This window comes from Centrocercus urophasianus, unplaced genomic scaffold (assembly GCF_019232065.1).
Source record: "Centrocercus urophasianus isolate 14NV4802_14NV808 unplaced genomic scaffold, USGS_Curo_1.0 seq_9, whole genome shotgun sequence".
Lineage (NCBI taxonomy): Eukaryota > Metazoa > Chordata > Aves > Galliformes > Phasianidae > Centrocercus > Centrocercus urophasianus.
In genome coordinates this window covers 17115349-17121348 of record NW_024885532.1, presented here as the reverse complement: position 1 = coordinate 17121348, position 6000 = coordinate 17115349, and positions in this window count along the sequence as shown.

The window sequence follows — 6000 nt, the reverse complement described above, 5'->3', positions numbered from 1 at the left end:
GATTACCAGAGAGATATCAATTAAAAAGATCAGTCATTATGAAAAGTCATTGTTGCTTAAAGACTTTAAAAATCCATGCTTTTGTGACTCCCTTGTTACCTATTTTCATGTAAACTCTTCCAAATCCGCTAAGCTGATATGAATTGAGATAAATTAGATCATTTGTAGCCTACTCTTTACTGCCAAGTTCAGATCAGTATTCTCAGTGTTGCATTGTACAGAGCATAGCGTTATATGCTGGGTTCTATTTGAGGATGAAATCTCAGATTTACTCCCAGTCCAGACATTTTCCTTCCCCAGCATAGGTAGTTCTCATTGTTTTCCTCATTTTTTTTTCTTTGTCAGTTCTTATGTCCCCTGTGCCAGTTCTGCCCAATGCTTTCTGAGTACCTAAAAAAACACCAGCAAGCGTATGTACAGTGTTGCATGCCAATTTGAATAATTTTAAAAATATATGGTTGACAATACCCCTGCAGATGCTCCTAGCTAGTATTCTCTCCTTCATAATGATGGCAAGTTACTTCACTGAGCTCACATTTTTTGTTTACAAGAAAAGTGAGAATTCATTCATCTTAAATGACAATCTCGTTGAAATCTTGTTGAAATACTACAGTGACTTATTTTGTGCCAAATAGCAATTTCCAATTTGAGCATCTAATTAGACTCACAGAGGGGAGAACATTTGTATTTATGTGAATTGTAGTTGTCCCAGTACTGAAATGTGTCTAAATCTGTATTCTCTAGAACTTACTTTCATACTTACTCTACATATTCATTCCAGAAATATGTATCTTGCATATTTTCATTCTGTCTATAATTATATTTGGAAAAATGGCACTTCTGGAATGAAGAGTGGAGCTTTAGAAGAGAAAAAAATCATTTGATTTTTTTATTTAATTTTACCACATGATAATAGCTTAGAATGTAATCTGCCTTCAGAAATGCCCGCGAGTTTGGCTTTATAACAGTTGTCAAATTTTGCTTTAAATCTATTTGTCTCTGAAACCTGGCAAATGTGGATTTGGAGAGCAAGATTAGGATTACATTACGAGTGCTGGCAAACTGTTACATGAACTCACTACTTCGGAAATTGTGTATCTTCCACTTCAGTTCAAAATTCAGGAGAACAACAAAACTGTGAATGCTCATAGAGACCTTGTCTTAGGCTCTGTTTGCCTAAGACTTCACAGACCTGGTTAAAACTGTATGACTATTTTTATTTATGGGATTCCTGTCTGCTTCCAAACAAAGATGCTCCGGAGAACTGGTGCATGTACAAATTATGGCATGAAAAATATGTTAAAGCTTCATTTAATGTGGAAGAAATGGACCTGGGGGTATTGACTGATGCTTGGCTGATGAGCCAGCAGTGTGCCCAGGTGGCCAAGAAGGCCAATGGCATCCTGGCTTGCATCAGAAACAGTGTTGCAAGCAGGAGCAGAGAGGCGATTGTCCCTCTGTACTCAGCTCTGGTGAGGTCGCACTTTGAGTATTATATACAGTTTTGAGCCCCTCACTGCAAGAAAAACATTGAGGCCCTGGAACGTGTTCAAAGAAGGGCAACAAAGCTGGTGAGCAATATGGAGCACAGGGCTTATGAGGAGCAGCTGAGACCTTATTGCTCTCTATAACTACCTGAAGGGAGGTTGTTGTGAGCTGGGTGTTGGCCTATTCTATCTTGTGTAACTGGCGATAGAACTAGAGGGAATGACTTCAAGCTGCGCCAGGGGAGATTCAGGCTGGGCATTAGGAAATTCTACTTTTCTGAAAGAGTGGTCAGGCACTGGAATGGGCTGCCCAGGGAAATGGTGGAGTCACCAACCCTGGAGATGTTCAAGGAGTGCTTGGATATTTTGTTGAGGGACATGGTTTAGTGAGTGCTATTGTTGACAGGTGGATGGTTGGACTGGATGATCTTGTAGGTCTTTTCCAACCTCGATGTTTCTGTGAAAACTCTTCTATGAGTTATCTTGCAGTTACTGAATGTCTATTCTAGGGTAGATGGATCATGAATGCAGGGGCAATATTTTGAAGGTGGGTCACACTTTAGAGAGGGAAGTGCTGCTGCTAACAGGTCGCTGCATTATGGAAGCCTCAACCCTCCTCCCCCTCCCCCCCCCAAAAAAAAGATGCTGCCTAGCTGTTCCGCTGTGAGACAGCTGTAGTTCACATAAGAAGCTGGTGGAGAAGGGGAGGCATTCACATTGTACTTTAACCTGGTAAAGAAAAGTGTTAGCACAGCTACAGCACTGAAGCAGTACTGATGCACTATGTGGTGTTATTCATATAAATAAGAAACAACCTCAGTGAAGACCAGTTTAGACACGCTGGAAAACAGGACTTTTTTCTGTAGTGTGGTTGAATGGATAGCACTTTATATTGAAACAGGTATATTATCAATTGTACATGAGCTTCCTCACTTAGCTAGCACTCTAACAAAATTTCAGGGCAATTAGAATCACAGCATTACAGAATATTCCAAGTTGCAGGAGAACTACAGAGATCATTGAGTCCAACTCTGATCTCCATGCAGTACCATCCAAAATTCAAACACTATGTCTGAGAGCACTGTCCAAATACTTCTTGAACTTCAGCAGGCTCAGTGATGTGATCAGTGCCATGAGGAGCCAGTTCCAGTGCCCTACCACCCTCTGGATGAAAAATCTATTCCTAATACCCAACCTGACTCTCCCCTTACACAACTCCATGCTATTCCCTCAGGTCCTATTGCTGTCACCAAAGAGAAGAGCTCAGTGCCTGCCCTTCTGCTTCCCTTTGGAAGAAGCTGTAGCAGGCATCCATGAGATCTCCCTTCAGTCTCCTCTGGGATGAACAAAACAGGAGACCTCGTTCACTTCTCAATCTTTTGCCTCTCAGACCCTGTATCATCTTTGTTGCCCTCTTTCGGGTGCTTTGTAATGGTTTTATGTTGTTCTTATATTGAGGTGCCCAAAACTGCACCACTTCTTCAAGGGAGTCAACAGCTCCTCCCACTTTTTTTGTTGTCCACAGTATAAATTAGTATACCTTTAATTCCTATATCCAAGTCATTGTTGAAAGCCTTAAAGAGACCTGGCTCTAAAATGAAGCCAACTGGAGAATTATTGGAAGGATTGGATTAGTATGAACACCTGGAGGTGTTCTGGCAGTTTTGTGGAGCACCACTCAGAAAACCAGTGCAACAATAAGGCATTCACCTGCTCTGGGGAAGGGTCCACCACATACAACCACCTTGCACTGATGTCTGTCTAACATTTTTTTGAAAGTCATTGATGATGGGTGTCATGCCTGAAGGCAAAGGTGTAGCTGTTGCCAACTCATTGTCAGATATTTATCCCCAGAGCTGATAACTGACAGCACAAGCATCCTGTGCAGGTTCACTGCAGGCTGGCAATGTATACTGTCCCTTAACCCTCACAAGTCAGCAAACTGCTTTGAGTTGTCATTTCCACACAGTCAGTGCATCCCAGTTTATCAGCCCCAACCTGTCTCATCCCATGATACTTGTCCCATGATCCTCTGCTATGAAGCTAGAATGACTTTTTAAGTATACAAATCACATAATTAATTATCTAAGTGTCATATATCAGAGAAATAGAAAGAAAAAATATTACAAGTGGAAATGTGGCTTAACAATGGAATATGTCCCTTGTTGCACTGCTGGGGTTGGGTTTAGACTGCCGTCCATTTCACCTCTTTTTAGCAAAGACCATTATGCTCAAGGTCTGTATGTTCCTTTGAACAAGAGAGTCACATGTGTATTTAAAACCTCTTAGATTTATAACACTCTGTGTGGTGCTTTCCAAAAGTGTCATATTTGTGCTTGATTGTATCACTGGTGTGCAGCATATTCTCAGGCTTTTATTACTAAGAAGGTACCATAGGAACCTCTGTTGTTTTACCTCTAAAGGCAGGCTGCTCCCTTACCTACTCTAGTGTGGGAGTAAAAGGGAAATTGCACAAATTCTGCTGATAACTTCATAGTTGGTGATACTCAAATTCTTTTTTTTTTTTTTCTGTGCTATGAACTGATCGGATTACACTTTGTCTTTCAGTGGATTTTGACAATGACTGGCATTTCTTCCTTTGAGCTTGTGTGTACACATATATGTAAAACAAAGCATAAAATATGCACATATTTAACAAGCATGCAAGTATGTGAATATATCATGCATACATATATATACACATACGTGTATGTATGCATATGTATATACCTACATACAACTTACAAGCTGTTTTCCCTTATTCTTTTCTTTTGTAGAGAAAGTCATTTAACCATTCTCTTTAGAACTTGGATTTTCAAAGTTATTGTCTCAGTTGTTTCAACTATGTTTGCCACTAGGCATACTGCATTCTTTCTACCTCTTTACTTAAGTGAAACTGGATGTAGAAAATCTAGCCAGACTCTCTTCACATAAAGCACAATAATTTGTGTACTGCTACATTATTATAAATACATCCCAAACTGCAAAAAAGGACTAATTACAACAGTAATGGTAATTTGTTGTCTTGAATTAGGATTGCTTGACAATACACTGCTGAATTAATCAAGCTTTCCATATTTGTGCTGTTATATTAATCCTTTTAAGTATTGCCCTTTGCTGTTTATTGAATCACATCATTCTCATTTTATACTATGTCTCCAATTTGCAGAGTAATTTAAGACTTAATCCTATTATCCCAAATGCTTGCAAGTCCTCATGTCCAGCTACCATCTGTATATTTGTATGTAATCTTTTCTGTAATCCCACCAGTTCAAAATAAACCTGGAATAGAGCTGGAACCATAACCAGTCAGGATCCAGTGCAAAATGTCCTGGTCATTTTTCTCAATGAATTATGACGCCTTTTGATATGTAGCTACCATATTAAAATTTTATTTAGAAAAAATTACAGGGGGTCTGTTTAAGAAATAAATTGTCCCAGGTATAATCAGAGTGTCTCAAAAGATTCAGCAATGCCTTCTGATCCACTGAATCTCGTCAAAGGAAGAAATGACACTGCTTATTCTTCAACAGCTCAGTAGCCTCACTTTGTCAGCCAGTGTCTATCAAACTGCTCATGATCCAGGAACCTGCTGTAAGTGGCCTGGACCTTGTGCATGGTTGGCTTCTCCTCCTAAATTTGCCACACTGGTTTGTGGGCCACTTCCCCATTTTCCTTCCTGCCGGGCATCACATCAGCCCTGACTGCTGAGTATGTCTAAGGGGATAACAATGTTCAAGAATCCTACTTTCAGTGTTTGTAAACTACTGTGCATCAGTTTGTTCTTGTACATTATCATATATGCAAATTAAAGCATTTAATTTGAATTCCTCTGGACCTGTCTATTTAGTCAGACAGAATATATTTACCTTCCTCTCAATCACTTGGATGGTTCTTATATTCACAAGGTATTGAAGATCATGAAGAAAGCAGAACTATACTTCTGAGTCTGTTCTTCCTTGCAATAGCAGCTAGGAGAGAGGAATGTGCAAATGTTGAGAGAAACAACCCTACAGACGCTAAGATCAGCGAAGAGGGAGGGGAGAAGATGCTCCAGATATGGAGTAGAAGTTCCCTGCATCTTCTTGAGGACGAGGAGTGAGAGTGGCGTGGTGGTGCTCAGTGCTCAGTTGCTGAGTTGTTAAAACATCAATTTCTTTATTCTGTCTGTACGTCCTTACTCTATCCTACCCTATGTTTCTACCTCCTTATAAAATAATTTCTCTACATCACTGATAACTTGTTAAGAAGACTGACTCAGGAAAGAGATTAAATACTTCAAACATCTCTATGCCATTAGTTATACGCTCCCCTCTGATCAGCCTATACTTTCCTTTCTCTTTTTCACATTTCTCTTTCATTTGCAAAAACTTTTCAAGTTTCTTTGTATGTCCTTTGCTTCTTGCAAGTCATTTAGCAATCCGTCTTTTCTGATTATATCTCTATAGGCTCTGCTTAATACTGGCGAGATCAAATAAAGTGGTAGGTCTTGCCCATACTGCTAGAAGTAGAA